This window comes from Palaemon carinicauda, chromosome 5 (genome assembly GCF_036898095.1).
Source record: "Palaemon carinicauda isolate YSFRI2023 chromosome 5, ASM3689809v2, whole genome shotgun sequence".
Taxonomy (NCBI): Eukaryota; Metazoa; Arthropoda; class Malacostraca; order Decapoda; family Palaemonidae; genus Palaemon; species Palaemon carinicauda.
The window spans coordinates 139775621-139793603 of NC_090729.1; the positions used below are offsets into that span (position 1 = coordinate 139775621).

General features: G+C 43.3%; 1 protein-coding gene across 2 annotated transcripts in view; it reads right to left on the minus strand.

Moving 5' to 3' along the window:
- Positions 1-17983, minus strand: part of LOC137641511 (rRNA-processing protein UTP23 homolog) — a 172182-nt gene that overhangs the window by 47891 nt on the left and 106308 nt on the right. The gene's annotated exons all lie outside the window — the stretch shown is intronic.

Genomic DNA, 17983 nt, shown 5'->3' on the forward strand with positions numbered 1-17983 from the left:
CCAGGGGTCGACCTCGACATACCTTTATAGGGGTAAGTGATCAAACAGCAAAGTTATTACATAATTATAAATTGTCGATCAGTGTTGATACTTGTTTGGTTCTTTATAGTTGGAAAGTGTGGGTGGATGGTGTGTCTACCACTTGCATGACATTGGTTTTGGCTTAGATGCCATATATTGCCATGAAGTCCATTTTCCCTCAAATGCTAATTTCTGAATTTTTTTTTATTTTTTGCAAATTTGATTTTTTTCTATTTATTTTGAATTTATCTTCAATAATGGCCAGCAGGCAGTATTCCCTCGGCATGGATGTCATCAAAACACTTCTAATGGAGTTAAAAAGAGATGTTGATGATAATATGGAGCTTTCAACCCCATTCTTCATTTCAAGTGGTAGATTGGGCTGTAAGAGTTGTTGCGGTCTGCGGCCATTTTGTTGACATACCCGAAAGGTAAGTTGGCATATCTCCCTATATTCTTGTTCTGTATAGAATTCGTGATATTTTGGTATATTTTAATGCATAAATATCATATTTTATAGGAGATACAATGATTTTCATAAGAAATTTGCATTGTGAAACTAGGCCGTCAAAAAATGACCTTTAGATTTCGCCCCTGTTATAACAGTAAATTACATCTTAGTGCACATTTTATTATGTATTTCTGTTCTAGGATAATATGAGTTTATTCTATAAAGAAATTAGCCACTTCCTATTTCATTTGGGTACCCCAAAAAATTCATGAAATTTGGACAAATTTTTTTGGCCAAAAAAAGTTACCCTTTTTTTATCATTTCAGATCTTGACTTCTATGGGTCCAACTCATTTCCAGCAATTACACGCTGTTGCTTTGCCATCTAAGAAGGTGTCCCTAAAGGGATTTATGTGTATATGTATATTTCTATTTTTGGTGAATATTTACGTCGTCTTTTTTTTGTATACTTAAATTTTTAATATATTTCCAATAAATAGTTATTTTGTAGATGGGTATCATTTATATTTTCAGTAGTTTTTAGCATTTTTTGAAGTATTTTTAGCAAGTCAAACAATACAGATTGATGCATAACTAAATTTTTCCTGAATTTTTTTTTGGAGTCGGGGTCGCTCGCGACCGAGTATACCCTTAAAGGGGTGTCCGAGTAGCATACCTATCCAGGGTTACAGTACTAATTTACTTTTATAACTAATATTATTCCAATTCCCTTTTATTCATTAAATTTTTTATTGATGATGTCCCAAGGTTATGTTTTCTCCCTCTCACTCCCACACCTCCTCCCTCATTCTCCTCACCATTCATGCAACTCCAAGCAACCTGCCATGTGGTTCACTTTTTCCTTTTATCATACTGTTTCGTTTTCTTTTTGTATTTTATCCCTTGATATCAGCCTAGGCTTTTACCTCCTTCACCTCTTATTCTCTTAAACTGCTGTTGTACAGAGTCTCTGTCCCTCCCTGACCAGAGTACACCAAGCCCATCCCCTTTGCCTACAGACAATTACACACTACACTTGCTAGGAGTAAAACCTTCCCTTTTCTTAATTTATTAACCGAGTGCTATCAGTGTGTGTGTCCTAATTCTTGTATGAAGATATGTGTTGTACATCAAGGTAAATGAACTCTTTAACCATGAGAATTCCACGAAACCTATAATTCACCATGTTGTTGTAGCAAGATTGCAACTTGATAGCGAGGGGTAGTTGGTTCCCTTTGTGCATTCAAGTAGACCTAGAGAGTGTCAGCTGTACAGTGTACTCACGAAGCTTTTATAATAAAGTGAGAAAACCCATGTTCTGATGTCTCATTATCCGTGGACATGGGACATATTTGTGTCAGGTGTAAAAATACCTCTGTTTGTGTATGCTGTGAGAGAAGTTGTTCTTTAAGCTGGTAAAATAAAAGTTCAAGGTGTATAGATATGCAAAAACTAACATAGCAGACACTGCTACTGCAGGAGAGGAAAATGAAGGAGCAGTTGGTTATAGAGATGAAGAATATGGACAGGAACTAAGAACACAAGAATTGGAAAATAAGTTAGATAAGCTAGCCGACTTAATGAACAGATTCTATGTTGAACGAGAAGAGGAGCGGCGCGCATCCACAGCATATCCGACGTACATGAACAAAGTCCAAACGCACACAAGTGTAAGTACACATGCACAGCCGAGTGGAGATAAGCAAATCGTAGTTCGAAAGTTGCCGGAATTCCAGGTAAAAGGTAGGCCTTTTGATGATCAACGGCCTAACGAAGGGTTTCAATCGATCAAAGTGTTTTTGAGAGACTTTGAAGTAGCCACATATGGGTGGTGGGAAAGAGAAAAAGCTATTCAAGTACTGTAATTAGATTGCTGAAAGATGCTCCGGCATTGGAAGTAATGTGTTGGCCACAAGACAGTTTAAGAAGTTATACTGAAATAAAACGATGATGCGAGAAAGGGGGACATAAAAGAAAATTACAAATCCAAAATTCGGGAAGGTGAATCAGTTCTTAGTTTTGCAACTCGCATTTTTCGCGATTGCGACTAGTTTGCTACCTGGAGTGCCAATCTCCCAGAAGGTGATAAAAAGCAATTGCCCGTAAATATATTCGCAGATTAGTAAATCCGTATTTATGTGGTTATTTGTTCGATGACAATCGCTCGTTAGCAGACGTAATGAGCGCGATAAAAAACATTCTAGACAGTTTGCCAGAAGGAAAAATGACTGAGAATAACCGCGACGATTCCGAGAAGTTGGCAGCCATTAGAGGCACTCACCAACCCCCAAAGCGGCGGAAGGGAGAACACAGTCAGCAGGTGAGCAGTCTTCAGATGCTGGCAGTGGGGGGGAGAGGGGCACCGACGAGTGGACTGCCCCACCCGAGGATCTGTCTGCTGTTACACTTGTCAGGCCTATGGTCATCTATCTCGAGAGTGCCCAGCAAAAAACGCCGAGGACAGGCGGGCTGTGGCACAGGTACACAAGCCCCCGCCCAACTTCGAAGGAAAAGGAAACAGAGGAAGGGGGAGATGAGGGAGATCGATCCCCCCCCCCACACATGACATCAGAAGCAGCAGCCAAGGCAGCGGTGATGCCGGACATGGCAGAGCAGGCACTGGGACCTCCATCGGTACCACCAACCTCAACCCCGCACCACTGAGGAGAGGACCAGGGGAGTGCGGTGTTGCAGCTGAGGTTATTGGCCCGTGCCCCATAAATCGTAATGGCAGGCTAGGAATGTTAGCAGTTAGGATTGACCTGCCAGATAAATCTATTTGAGCACTGAACAACACAGGAGCCAGCATTTCACCAATTGAAAAAATATTCTCCTCAAACCCACTACAGTCAGCGGCATCCATCGTCCTTGATACGTCAGGAGGAAATAAAATATACATAAACCATACAACAATCGTCAACCTTAAGGTGGGATCTATGAAGTTTACACATGATTTTTTTTGTCCTTCCCACCTTGAGCAGGAATCGAAGCTATTTTAGGAATTTATTTCATTTCTAGTAATAAAATATGCATTTTTGGGGGAAAAGATACAATAACAGTAAAAGCAGGAGGGTGCATTTTGCCAATAGAAAGTCATGAGAGAGTAAGTGCTCGTGCGGGCACGGAGAGACATCTAAGTAAGGTAACAGCTGTACCTGAGAGAGGAGAAGTGTTGTCTCCCCAGACACTTACGAACATATCAGTGAACCCGTATCAGCCTCTTCCAGAAGGAACCAAGGTTGTTGTTAAGCGCCATGACAATAGGGGGCTTATCGGAAATAAAATAGTTGTGTTAGGAAGTGATTCTGTGTGTGAATTAGAGTTATGTGATATTGCTAATAATGGGATGTTAGGAGCCCCAACTCCAGCCCTCACAGACGATTGCACTCAGAATTTGATTATGCAAGCGTGAAAACTATGTCGGAATATCAACCTGTAGTTGGTGACATTGTCAATAATTATTCCAAAGTAATTGCAATTGGAGATGAGCCACCCGGGAGGATTGATCAATTTCCCTTTAGCATTGAAACTGGGCAGGTGGAGCTGATTAGGTCAAGGCCTTATAAGGTACCAATTCATTTCCAGGGAAAGATAGAAAGGGAAATTAGTAAATTAAGGGAACAACGGATAATCGAGGAGAGCAAATACCCCTGGTCTTTTCCAATTGTAGCTATTAGGAAAACGGATGGCTTAGTAAGATAGTGTGTTGATTATAGGAAGTTGAATGCAGCCACTAAGGATAATGCACTTCCATTGCCCTCGATCGAAGAATTACTTGTGAAGGTACGGAATAGTAAATATTTTACAACTGTCGATTTAAAATCTGGATACTGTACTATCAAATACCCATACAGGAAGACAGTAAATGTAAAACGGCATTTATATCTAACGATCAACTATTTCAGTTTAATTTTCTTCTTTTCGGTGTTAAAAATGCTCCAAGTCATTTCTCTAGAGTAATGATGGCTTACTTACTTACTTGCATATCCTAGATTTGATCGCCCGTTTTTAGTGACAACAGATGCGAGTAGCGTAGCTATTGCTGGCGTAATTTCTCAACGAGATGATAAAGGTAGAGAGCGACCCATTTGTTTTGCTTCCAGGGCATTAAAAGGGGCAGAAAAGATTAACTGTATAGTACATTCGATCTAGTGGCTTTGGCTATTCTTTGGGTTCTAGCGAGACATTGGTTCGTTTTACTAGGTCAGTCGATTGAATTGCAAAGTGATCATCCGCCCTTATGTGACCTCTTTTACAAAGGAGATTTGACCTCTCGACAAGCGAGATGGATTGAAAGATTGTTAGAGTTTAACATAAAGGGTTTTCCCCACATAAAGGGTAAAGCTAACAAAGTAGCTGATGCTCTCTCTAGAAGTGCAGTAACAGGAGTAATAACTAGGGCACAAAAGAGGAACGAAGGACATAACCAAAATAATGAAGACCCCCATCAAAATAGAGAAAATAGAGAACGGGATGTGATTTCTCCTGAGTGGCAATCAGAATATGGGAGCGGAGAGAGAGAGAGAGAGAGAGAGAGAGATTAAAGCGGTGAAGGAGAATATATGTGGGTGGCCGAGGATATGATCAGGGGTGTCCAGAATGAATGCCCTGATGATGTGGGTGTGATTGACTTGGGAGTTTGGGACATAAAAGAAGTCTGAGAGGGACAGAAAAAAGATGAATGGATGGAAAGAGTGCAAGCAGTGATTAAAGGGGAATCGGAGAGTTATCCGTCATTTCTGAATGTGCCTCGTGAGAATATTTTTATAGAAAAAGATATCTTATATTGTGCTTACGAGAAGAGGGGAGGGGAATTTTGTGCACAGGTAGTTTTTCCTCCCTCTTTAATTAATCGAGCCATCCACATTGTACATGCAAGTCCGTATGCAGGGCATTTTGGGATTCATAGAACATTAAGGAGAGCACGTGAATCCTTCTTTTGGTTAGGAATGAAAAAAATCTATAGGGAAATATATAAAATGTGATCCTTGTAAATGTTTCAAAGAACATAAAAACACTGTAAGGAAGCCAGAAAGTGGCCTGTGATTCCATTTAAATTTTATAGAGTGCATATGGATGTAGTAAGACCATTTTCTACTGGTTTAACACAACATAAGTATATATGTGTATTTGTGGATGCATTTACTCGGTGCACTCATACTTACGCAATGTTGGATAAATCAGCAAATTCATTAGCCCAGGTGCTGTGGTCTTTCATTACTAGGTTTTGTTGTCTGGGAATTTTGATAAGTGGTAATGGTCTAGAGTTTATAAATAATGTGATTTAAATTGAACACTTTTCAGTGACCGCATATAGGCCTTCAGCTAATGGCTTAGTGGAATCACATAATAGGGAAGTACAGTGGAACCTCTACACACGAACGTATCTACATCCGAATTTTCCAACATCCGAAGTAAAATTCGAGCAAATTTTTGACTCTACACCCGAATTTTAATTCGACTCACGAAGTAAACATTACGCCATTGAGCGTCGAGTGCTCAGTTCTCTATTCTTGTGTGTATCGTGTGGTTGTCCTCTGTTTGGTCTGTTATTAACAGTGCTTATTTCTTCCTTTTCTCACATTTCCTTTTTGATCTTACCTATAATCATGGTGCCTAAGAAGCTAAGTATCAGTACAGGAAGAAGGCAATTCTTTCATTAGAATTGAAGCAAGAAATTATAGAAAAACATGAGAGCAGTGTTCATGTGAGTGATACTGTATGGCTAAACAATATGGCCGGAATAGGCCTATGATCTCGAGGATCATCAAGCTGAAGGCAGCCATTAAAGCAAATAACCATCGAAGGGGATCACCATTATTACAAGACATCTTAGCAATACCCTGGAAGAGATAGAACGCCTTTTGTTGATAGGGATAAAGGACAAAGAGATTGTTGGCAACGATCATTTGTGAGAAGGGCCAGCGTGATGAACAGAAATAAATAAAAAAGTGAAGCAAAGAAAACCATGATAGCATTAACAAGCTCTTTTAAATAAGACTTCTCTCTTTTTCTGTTTCTCTATAAACTTAGCATTAACATGTTCTTTAAATAAAATCACTCTCTCTCTCTCTCTCTCTCTCTCTCTCTCTCTCTCTCTCTTTCTTCTTCGCTGTTATAGTGTTAGATAGGTCTATTATTTTTTTTCCCAGAGAGAGATAGAGAGAGATTAAACAAAAATGTGTTTAGAGTACATATGATTTTTAACAGCGTCAACGAGTTGAAAAACAATTAAATGTAACTAAAAAAGTAATAACAGCTAATCTGAAGTCCTTTATTAACTAAAACAAATATTGATACAAACACACTCGTGTGCGTATGCACACACACACACACAGGTGCAAAAATTGCTACGCAATAAGAGAGACGGTCGGGGAGGAGGTAGAGATGGTGACTGCGATAACATACCGTAACTCGTCACTGTAAGTGTTGAAAATAAAAAATCAAAAGAAAAAAAATGTAAAAAATATGAAATATAAAAATAAAAAAAAAATAAATAAGCTAAGTTAGATTAAAATTTCCGTAGTGTAAGTTATGGTATGTTATCGCAGTCACTATCTCTACCTCCTCGCCGATCGTGTCTCCTCGTACGTGTGTGTGTGTTTGCGCATACGCACACGAGTGTGTTTGTATCAATATTTGTTTTAGTTAATAAAGGAATTCAGATTCGCTGATAATGTTTTTTTAGTTACATTTAACTGTCTTTCAACTCGTTAACGCTGTTAAAAATCATATGTACACAACACATTTTTGTTCAATCTCTCATTTTTGTTTAATCTCTCTCTCTCTCTCTCTCTCTCTCTCAGAAAAAATTAATAGACGTCTCTAACACTAACAGTGAAGAAGAACAAGAGAGAGAGAGAGAGAGAGAGAGAGAGAGAGAGAGAGAGAGAGAGAGAGAGAGAGAGAGAGAGAGGGAGAGAGAGAGTATTTATTTAAAGAAAATGTTAACACCATGTCTACCTTCTCGCCGATCGTCCGTCTCCTCCAGGCGTAGCAAATCCTACACCTGCGTTGGCCTGTCTCTAAGGTAAAGTGGCAATAGAACACATTTTTTATTTATTATTTCTTTACAATTATCTTTTTTACATGCTTCTTTCATATTATGCAGTTATGTTATTGTTATGTGTAATTATGTGTAGCCATTTATTAAGGATTTATTATGGGTTTTTAGGCTGAGGAACGAATTAAATGAATTACCATGTATTCTTATGGGAAAATTCGTTTCTACATCCGATCATTTTCTACATCCGAAGTAGGTTGTGGAACGAATTAAATTCGTATGTAGAGGTACCACTGTAGTCCGAATTTTACGTTACTTAGTGGCTGATAACCCCCTTCATTGGCACGCCATGCTTCCTACAGCTGAGCTAGCTTTAAACATTGCATATAATGCTTCACTCAGGGATACGCCTTATTTTTTAGTGTATGGACAGGATCCTGTGTTACCATATACGGTCCTCATTAATTCGCAACAATTGCCAAATTATTCAACTGAGCAATACCGTGCATATATATTAAATCTATTAAGGAGGGTAATGAACACCACTGAAAGTTTTTAAAAGAGCTAATGAAAAACACAGCTCAAAGTATAATGGTCGGTTCAAAACTGCACCGGTAAAAGTACTTGTGGGTGATTGTGTGTATTTGAAACGATTACAACCTAGGAAACACAAACTAGAGCCAGCGTATTTGGGTCCATACCGAGTAAAGATGGTTAAATCAAACACAGTTGTGATACAAAGCATTACTGATGGTGCAGTGTCTGAACATCATCAGGCACACACATACATGGGGTGCCTGAAGAGGTAGTTTTCAAGTGTCAATACGAGCGTTCCTCCTTACCCCTACATACGTGACATTCCTCGAGTTGATGCGTAAAAGTTTTTATTCCTTTGCTGTTGTTGTTGTTGTTGCTTGAACAGACCTCATTTCTTCTTTTGTCGTGCTTTAAATAAACTTGATGATAACAATATGTTCTTATGTATACATAAAGTGTTGTAGTAATTTTGCTGAGTGTGGCAATACATATGACATACCGCTGAGTGAACCTAAGAACAATCAGAGGTTAAATAGGTCAGGAGAGATCCGTCAGGCAGATGCTGTATTATCCATGTATTTATATGATTCCTGGTTGCTGGGGCCGGAGCGGTTCCCGAATGTCAAGTGGCTGCGGGATTAAAGTTTAGCCTTGAGGATAGGCAGTGTTAGAGAATGTAGATGTGAATACCTTATACTTAAAGTTATAAGAGAAGATTGGGAAGATGAATGATTTTCTCAGGGAAACGGCTAGTGGCCACCAGTTGATAGCTGCAAGTGCAAGTGTAGTAGTGATTTAAAAAAAAAAAAATGGCGAAACAGTGGTGGTGAGTTGTGTTGTGAAATTGTGCCGTAAAAGCCGGACAAGTAAAATCGAGGAATGAAGGAATGTCTATTCCTATCCCTGTCCCGCCCAAAAAGCCTGTATTACCCACAACCAGAGGGAGGTTATTCATGAGGTTGTGTAATACTGATGTTGATATGTTTTTTGTTTTTTTTCACTTTGGGTATTCTGTATTTTAGTTGCAGAGGTCATAAGAAGAAATGAGTGGAATTATTTATATTGTATTGTGTACATTTTTACATGCAATATTTCATTTTTTTTTGTGGAAGATGTGTTATTGTTTTGGGTGATTTCTATATATATATATATACATACATACATACATATATATATATATATATATATATATATATATATATATATATATATGCGTAAAAATCACAGGAAAACGTGATGCTCAGATGCAGAAGAACCACAGGGAAAATGAAAATACGGAATATACACTTAAGTCCTGACTAGTTTCGTGATACTTCCTCAGAGGACTGATTTATTGAGAGAGGTTTCTTACAATTTATAGGGAAAGCAAAAGTACAAACATACATATAGAGATTTAGAGAACAATGACACTCCCAGGTAGCGGGTAAGGGAGTGTCATTGTTCTCTAAATCTCTATATGTATGTTCGTACTTTTGCTTTCCCTATAAATTGTAAGAAACCTCTCTCAATAAATCAGTCCTCTGAGGAAGTATCACGAAACTAGTCAGGACTTAAGTGTATATTCCGTATTTTCATTTTCCCTGTGGTTCTTCTGCATATATATATATATATATATATATATATATATATATATATATATTCAAATAAGCCATATAAAAAAAAAAAAAAAAAAATATATGGCTTATTTGAATATGAAAAACACGTAAAAATGTGCAAAATTTATCATATATATATATATATATATATATATATATATATATATATATATATAACGGATTTTGAGCGAAGCGAAAAATCTATTTTTGGGTAAGATGGCCATGTCGTCCTGATGGAAGTTCCTCTAAGGTAGCTTCCTAGGGTATATTACAACTACGGCGATATTCCCAGAGAATTTACCTTAAGGTACCCAGAAATCTAACTCCTGGAGCGAATATCCCTAATAAAAGAATCAGGGATATCGCAAAATATCAGCGGACGTATTCTTGACACGCCACATGGCAATCTGTACCCCGAACAGAGTTAACACTTCGTAGGGGTCAAATGACAAGAAAACGAAAACGATAAGAAAGGGGGGAGCCGTTCGTAAGGCATCTTTCCTCCCCGTTTCGTAAGCGTGCCCTGCGCCGCTCGCGGCGCCATCTGTATTCCTTGTAGCGATACACGAGGTGCTACAGATACTGTATGTAGGGAGGGGTCCTACAGTCCTTTCCCTTTTTTTTTTTTTTTTTTTTTTAAAGGAAAGGGGCAGGGCGGGTCCATCAGGACGACATGGCCATCTTACCTAAAAATAGATTTTTCGCTTCGCTCAAAATCCGTTTTTTGGGCTCAAGCCATGTCGTCCTGATGGAAGTGTACCAGAGCATTACTGTATCTGTGGATTCTCAAAACGTGCCGCACTCCTCAGAAATATTTCCCTAGTCAACTCGACTGAGAGACCTAAGATGTTACCGTTATACATCTTTTCACTAACCATAAACCATGATAGCGCTTCCTGCCCCCTACAGAGAAGAGTCCTACTAGACTCTGGGAAGGAACGAAGAGTACATATACCGATGTATGAATCACTGGCAAGCCCATATAGTGGTCTCACCCTATATGAAGTAAAGCATAGTCTGTAAGGAACTACAGCATCAAAAGGAAATATCGACCAACCCCATGGTCGAAACTGAGTTGGACAAAAGGTTTATATCTGTGTAAGAATAAACTTGCTGCCGCTACCGTCCTCCGAGAAGGATGGAGCCCTTTACACTAAGGAAAGTATAAACCAATGCAACAAGGCTTGCATCAAGGAACAGGCTATTATAGATATCCCCGATTAATGTACATAGGCTGAATGCTCAATAACTGATAAGAAATTGACATAGGTGAAGGAGACGCAAGGTTCCCGAGAACAAGTTTATTGACAGACAATAAATAGACATGGTTACCACAAATATATACATATAATCGGTGGATAACCAATAATTTGCACAAGTACGGTAGTAAACAGATATATGTTTATCTGAAAGAAAACATTAGAGCCACTTTTCACGTACCAAGGTATCAAAGTTAAAAGTCCATGTTACTAGCCACTGACATTAGCGTCAAAAACGCTCGGCACACATGTCTGTACTTATGCTAAATTCACCTTAAAGACGGAACAGTCACTGTGGGCACCCGGTGCCCTCACTCCCAGATATAGCACCGCATATAACTATACACTCACCCTGGAATTAATAGTCCCAATTAAATCCACTGTTCCTCGCAGAGTTAAACAGCAGGGTTAACGACGCAATCAACTGCTACCACAGACCTCTTTAGCTGCTCCACTTGCTTAGCATAGTGGCGAAAGAACACCCTGGAAGACTTCCAGCCAGTATATGAACGAAGGTGTTCAAAATCCATAAAGTTAAAGAAGTTTAAGGATGAAGCAACTTTCCTCGGATCATGACCTGCGGGTGAACTGTCGGGATCCGCTCTGCGAATAAAGTATGTAATTTTCGCCCTGAGTTGTTTCAAAGATAAATTCGAGCCCGATGTTTCTCCTCTGAACAGTTGACCCCCTTTGAAGTCTGAAGTTCTACGAAGATAGACCTTTAGGCATTCTACGGGACATAGAGATGCATCTTCTTTCAGAGGGCAGATTCTCCAGGGACCCCACCTGTTGGTGGGCAACTCGTTCTTAGCGAGAAACGTAGGGTCCGGAAACAGGTTCAGTTCTCCCCCATCCAGGAACTGAACGCGGCCCTCATCTCTCGAGAGGGCTACAATCTCACTAACTCTGGCCCCGGACGCGAGTGCAAAAAGGAAGATAACCTTTTGAGTCAAATCCTTCAGTGCACACTCCTCATTATTCAGTACTGAGGCGAAATGAAGGACTTTTTCTAGAGACCATGAAATAGGCTTTGGAGGAGCTGAAGGTTTAAGTCTGGCGCAGGCCTTCGGGATCTTATTAAAGATTTCGTTAGCGAGGTCTACCTGGAAGGCGTACAGAATGGGCCTTGTCAAAGCAGACTTACACGTAGAAATCGTGTTAGCTGCCAGCCCCTGTCCGTGGAGGTGGATGAAGAAGGACAGGCAGAAATCCGTCGAGATCTCATGCGGATTCTTCTCTTTGACAAAGGCCACCCATTTTTTCCAAGCAGACTCGTACTGCCTTCTAGTAGACTTGCACTTATATTCCTCCAGGAAGTCAATGCTGTCTTTCGAGATCCCGAACCGCTTCTTCACCGCTAGGGAGAGAAAATCATGAGCTGCAGGGTCCGGGTTTTCTGTAATGAAGCGTAGACAGTCGACTTCTGGACTCGCTGGGACAGAACTGGGTCCGGGAGTGGCAGAAACTTCAGTCGTAGTTCCAGAGCCAGAGGGAACCACACGCTGTTCGGCCACTTGTGGGCCACTATCGCTGCTACTCCCTTGAAGGACCTCAGCTTGTTGAGGACCCTCAACAGAAGATTGTGAGGGGGGAACAGGTAGATCCTGGACCATCTGTTCCAATCGAGGGACATCGCGTCCACTGCTTCCGCCAAGGGGTCCTCGTACGGGGACACATATCTCGGCAACTTCTTGTTGTCCTTCGTCGCGAAGAGGTCTATCTGCAGTTCTGGGACTTGACTCGAGATGAAGGAGAATGATCCTGCGTCTAGGGACCATTCCGACTCTACCGGTGTAACCCTGGATAGAGCGTCCGCTGTCACATTGCGGACTCCTTGAAGGTGAACTGCCGACAGGTGCCACTTCTTCTCCTCCGCCAGTCGGAATATGGCCAACATCACCTGGTTGAGAGGCGGGGACCTCGATCCCCCCCGCCGATTCAGACATTTCACAACCACCTCGCTGTCCAGTACCAACCTTATGTGGATCGAGTGACGCGGGGAAACTTTCCTCAGGGTAAGAAGTACTGCCATAGCTTCTAGAAAGTTTATGTGAAAAGTCCCGAATAGCTTGGACCAGGTCCCTTGGACCTTCTTCCGATGAGAATGACCTCCCCACCCTTCCTTTGAAGCGTCTGTGTGAATCGTCACTGACGGGGGAGGTGGCTGAAGAGGTACCGACCTCTTTAGACGACTGGCCTGAGACCACGTTCTGAGAAGAGAACGTAGCCGAAGCGGAACCGGTCTCCTCAAGTCCCTTCGCGCGTTTGATGCAAAGCTTCTCCAAACTCCGGCTGCATCCTTTAGCTGTGCTCTTAGCACCGGGTCTGTTACCGACGCAAACTGAAGAGAGCCCAGAACCCTCTCTTGTTCGCGTCTTGATATCCTCTCGGAATCTAGAAGTCTCTTGACAGACCCCGCTATCTCCTTCCTTTTCGACATCGGGATGGAGAATCGGTGTGACACTAGGTCCCAGTGAATTCCCAACCACTGGAACCTCTGAGATGGAGAAAGACGAGACTTCTTTCTGTTTATCTTGAACCCTAGATACTCTAGGAACTGAATCACCTGTAGGGAAGCCTGCAAGCATTCCGCCCTGGATGCTGCCCACACCAGCCAATCGTCCAGGTAGGCTACCACCTGGATCCCTTTTAGGCCTAACTGTTTCAGCGCTGCGCTCCCAAGCTTCGTGAAGATCCTTGGGGCTATGTTTAGCCCGAAAGGCATCGCTCTGAAGGCGTAAAGTCTTCGTTGTAGCTTGAATCCTAGGTAGAGGGAGAGACGGCGACTGATTGGAACGTGCCAATAGGCGTCTGACAAGTCGATGGAGACGGTAAATGCCCTCTTGGGCAGTAAGGCCCTTATGTGTTGCAACGTTAACATCTTGAACTTGTGGTTCACTATGAACTTGTTGAGTGGCGACAAGTCCAGAATGACTCTGAGTTTCCCCGAGTCTTTCTTGGGAACACAAAACAGCCTCCCTTGGAATTTGATGGACTTTACCCTCCGGATCACCTTTTTCTCCAACAGTTCTTGAACGTACTCCTCCAAAACGGGGGTGGAGTGTTGGAAAAATCGAGGGCACGGGGGCGGAGTGCTGTACCAGCTCCAACCCAGTCCATTTTTGAGCAGGCTGTGGGCCCAGGGATCGAAGGTCCAACGATCCCGAAAGTACTGTAGTCTCCCTCCTACCGGCATCACTTCACTTTGACTGCTGCCCTGCAGTCTTGCCTCCTTGGCCGCGACCACCTCTGGATCCCCTTCCCCTTGAGGGGCGTCTAGACGAGCCTCTGGCTGCTCCTCTAGGCTTTGCTCGAAAGGTGGTAGACTGCCCTTCGAACACTGGGTTGAATGCCGGGGATGGCGAGGACTCGGCCTGGGGCACCCATTGGAAGGTGGTCGGGGCCTGGGCTACCATCTGGGGCACTGGAGGCAAAGCCGATTGTTGCTGCTGCTGACGTTGCGGTCTGAAAGGCTTGGCTGGGCGGGGAGAAAACCTAGATTTCTTCGTCTTCCCCTTCGGTTGGGGACCCTCATCGGGGGAAGACTTCCTCTTGAGGGACAGGCCCCACTTAAGGAGAAGATTCCTATTCTCCGTGGCTGCCTTGTCCACCACCTCCTTAACTACATCACTGGGGAAGAAATCTTTGCCCCAGATGTTGGATGAGATCAATTTCTTCGGTTCGTGCCTCACTGTTCAAAGTTTAAAGGAAAGACACACACTTGTGTTTCCCACACAGTCACTTGCAGTAGCCTTCCAGCAATTAAAATCAAATGGTTAGTCTTTGCTAGAATAACCAAAGTAAATGTTTCCCAAGGGAAATAGGTGTAGCTCACACCTAAGGTGAGACTTTAACATACTGGCTAAAGACAGAAAGAACTCTCTTTCCATCTCTGTAAGGCAACACCAAGTGACTGCACAAAGCAACACAAGCATGTTAGAAAATACAGTGTTGTAACACTACTATATCATAGCCTCTCCCCACAGTATACGCTATACAGGGGAATACTGATACAGTATATGGGGTGGCGTGCCGGCCGGCACCCCCCACAGGTAGGTCTCAAGTATACAACTTAAGAACTCTAAGGCGGCAGAACTCTAGTTCCGATGTCTGTGCCGGCCGGCAGCTACACTAGGTGGCGCCCGGCTGCCGGCCACCACTCCCAGTGGCCAGCAGACAGGGCGAGGTAAAGGCCGGCCGGCAGAGGTAAACAACCCATGCCGGCCGGCAGCCACGCTAGGTAGCGCCCGGCTGCCGGCCGCCACTCTTAGCGGCCGGCAGACAAGCGAGGAGACCGGCCGGCAAAGGCATGTAGCCATCGCCAACCGGCAGCAAGAGAACTAGAGAACACCAACTGCCCGGCTGCCGGCCTAGGCCGGCAGTCGGCAGAGTACAACACACAAGAAGAAAACAGAATGGGTGCCGGGCTAAGAGGCTATACTACCTCAACGCCCAACACCCGAAAGAGTGCTGAAAGGAAGGGGAGAATCTAATTCAGGCTTCCTAACCACTGCCCACTGGATCTACAGACAGGAGTGGATGAGGGACCAAGGGAGGACCGGGCAGCACTCAAGGTAACAGGTCCTCTGCCGGCCGGCGTCCTCTGCCAGCCGGCAGGGGACCAAGTCAGCTCCCCATCCTAACCTGTGCTAGGTACGGATGTAGGAAGGCAGACCCTAATGACATTACGGAAAGGACAGAAGGGAGAGGGACAAGAGGGTCCTGTCCAACCTTGCACTGGTTAAGGATCACCCACGGCCAAGAAAGCCCATCTCAGCCTAGGGGGAATCCGGGGAGGGAGGCCAGCAATACTTGCTGCCTCCCTATAACCAATGCAAGGAAGGTATTGCTATTCCAGGGAAAGGGACACACCCCACACCCGGAACAGCAACAAGGACAAGTCTGAAGGGTCACCGAACGAAGGGATCATAACTACAGAAACCTTCAAGAGTGACCGAAGGAGGCTAAACCTCCTATGTCTGTGTCAGACAGCGAGGGAGACTCTACTCCAAGCCAGACCAACACAGACTCAGACTTAAAACACTGCTGTACTGCCCCTCTCTGAACCAGACTAGCTGGAGCAGGAAGGTACAGTACCACCCCAATATAGTTGTATCGAAAGTTAATTCAGATAAACCACTAGGGTTAAGCCCAAGGCTTAAGCAGAGGGAAAGGGTTTGCGCGCCTTCCCCGAAGAGAAGGGAGCAAACGGGGGGAACAAGAAAACATATCAATAGCCTAAGACAACCTAGCCTAGGCACTGGGAGAATCGATTACCTAAATCACCGAAACTCACTCATATACCATCTTGGAAAAAACTCAGCATAAACTTATATGTATAACGTTGCCTAACGCTTCAATAAAATTTAAATAACCACACTTGGAAGACTAAATATCATGCAGGAAGTACAAAGGCCAAACGACTAGGCTACAAGGTCTAGCGTAGGCCAGCCTAGGCAAATCCTTCGCCAAGGCACTATACTACAGCATCATAAAAGTATTCCTAAATAAGCTAAGCAGTTAAATTTATTAAAGCGAAAAGGGGGCTGGGAACGTCGCTCTGGCTAACCAAATAAATCCTATCTAGCGAGCGACAGCGTCCAGGACGCCTCCAGCAGGCAACAGCTCTTGTATCAAAGATAACTCTTTTAATTACTTTAAATTTTACCAAGAGCCTACATTTATACATAAAAGAAATGGTACTCAAGTTATCGGAAGCAGAAGAAGTTGGAGAAAGCATATTAGCTTGAGTAAATCCAAGATTTTTGGTAGAAACACAGGGAAAACACCGAGTTGTATAGCTACGCAAAAAGGAATACAGATGGCGCCGCAAGCGGCGTAGGGCACGCTTACGAAACGGGGAGGCGAGATGCCTTACGAACGGCTCCCCCCTTTCTTATCGTTTTCGTTTTCTTGCCATTTGACCCCTACGAAGTGTTAACTCTGTTCGGGGTACAGATTGCCATGTGGCGTGTCAAGAATACGTCCCCTGATATTTTGCGATATCCCTGAATCTAATTCAGGCTTCCTAACCACTGCCCACTGGATCTACAGACAGGAGTGGATGAGGGACCAAGGGAGGACCGGGCAGCACTCAAGGTAACAGGTCCTCTGCCGGCCGGCGTCCTCTGCCAGCCGGCAGGGGACCAAGTCAGCTCCCCATCCTAACCTGTGCTAGGTACGGATGTAGGAAGGCAGACCCTAATGACATTACGGAAAGGACAGAAGGGAGAGGGACAAGAGGGTCCTGTCCAACCTTGCACTGGTTAAGGATCACCCACGGCCAAGAAAGCCCATCTCAGCCTAGGGGGAATCCGGGGAGGGAGGCCAGCAATACTTGCTGCCTCCCTATAACCAATGCAAGGAAGGTATTGCTATTCCAGGGAAAGGGACACACCCCACACCCGGAACAGCAACAAGGACAAGTCTGAAGGGTCACCGAACGAAGGGATCATAACTACAGAAACCTTCAAGAGTGACCGAAGGAGGCTAAACCTCCTATGTCTGTGTCAGACAGCGAGGGAGACTCTACCCCAAGCCAGACCAACACAGACTCAGACTTAAAACACTGCTGTACTGCCCCTCTCTGAACCAGACTAGCTGGAGCAGGAAGGTACAGTACCACCCCAATATAGTTGTATCGAAAGTTAATTCAGATAAACCACTAGGGTTAAGCCCAAGGCTTAAGCAGAGGGAAAGGGTTTGCGCGCCTTCCCCGAAGAGAAGGGAGCAAACGGGGGGGAACAAGAAAACATATCAATAGCCTAAGACAACCTAGCCTAGGCACTGGGAGAATCGATTACCTAAATCACCGAAACTCACTCATATACCATCTTGGAAAAAACTCAGCATAAACTTATATGTATAACGTTGCCTAACGCTTCAATAAAATTTAAATAACCACACTTGGAAGGCTAAATATCATGCAGGAAGTACAAAGGCCAAACGACTAGGCTACAAGGTCTAGCGTAGGCCAGCCTAGGCAAATCCTTCGCCAAGGCACTATACTACAGCATCATAAAAGTATTCCTAAATAAGCTAAGCAGTTAAATTTATTAAAGCGAAAAGGGGGCTGGGAACGTCGCTCTGGCTAACCAAATAAATCCTATCTAGCGAGC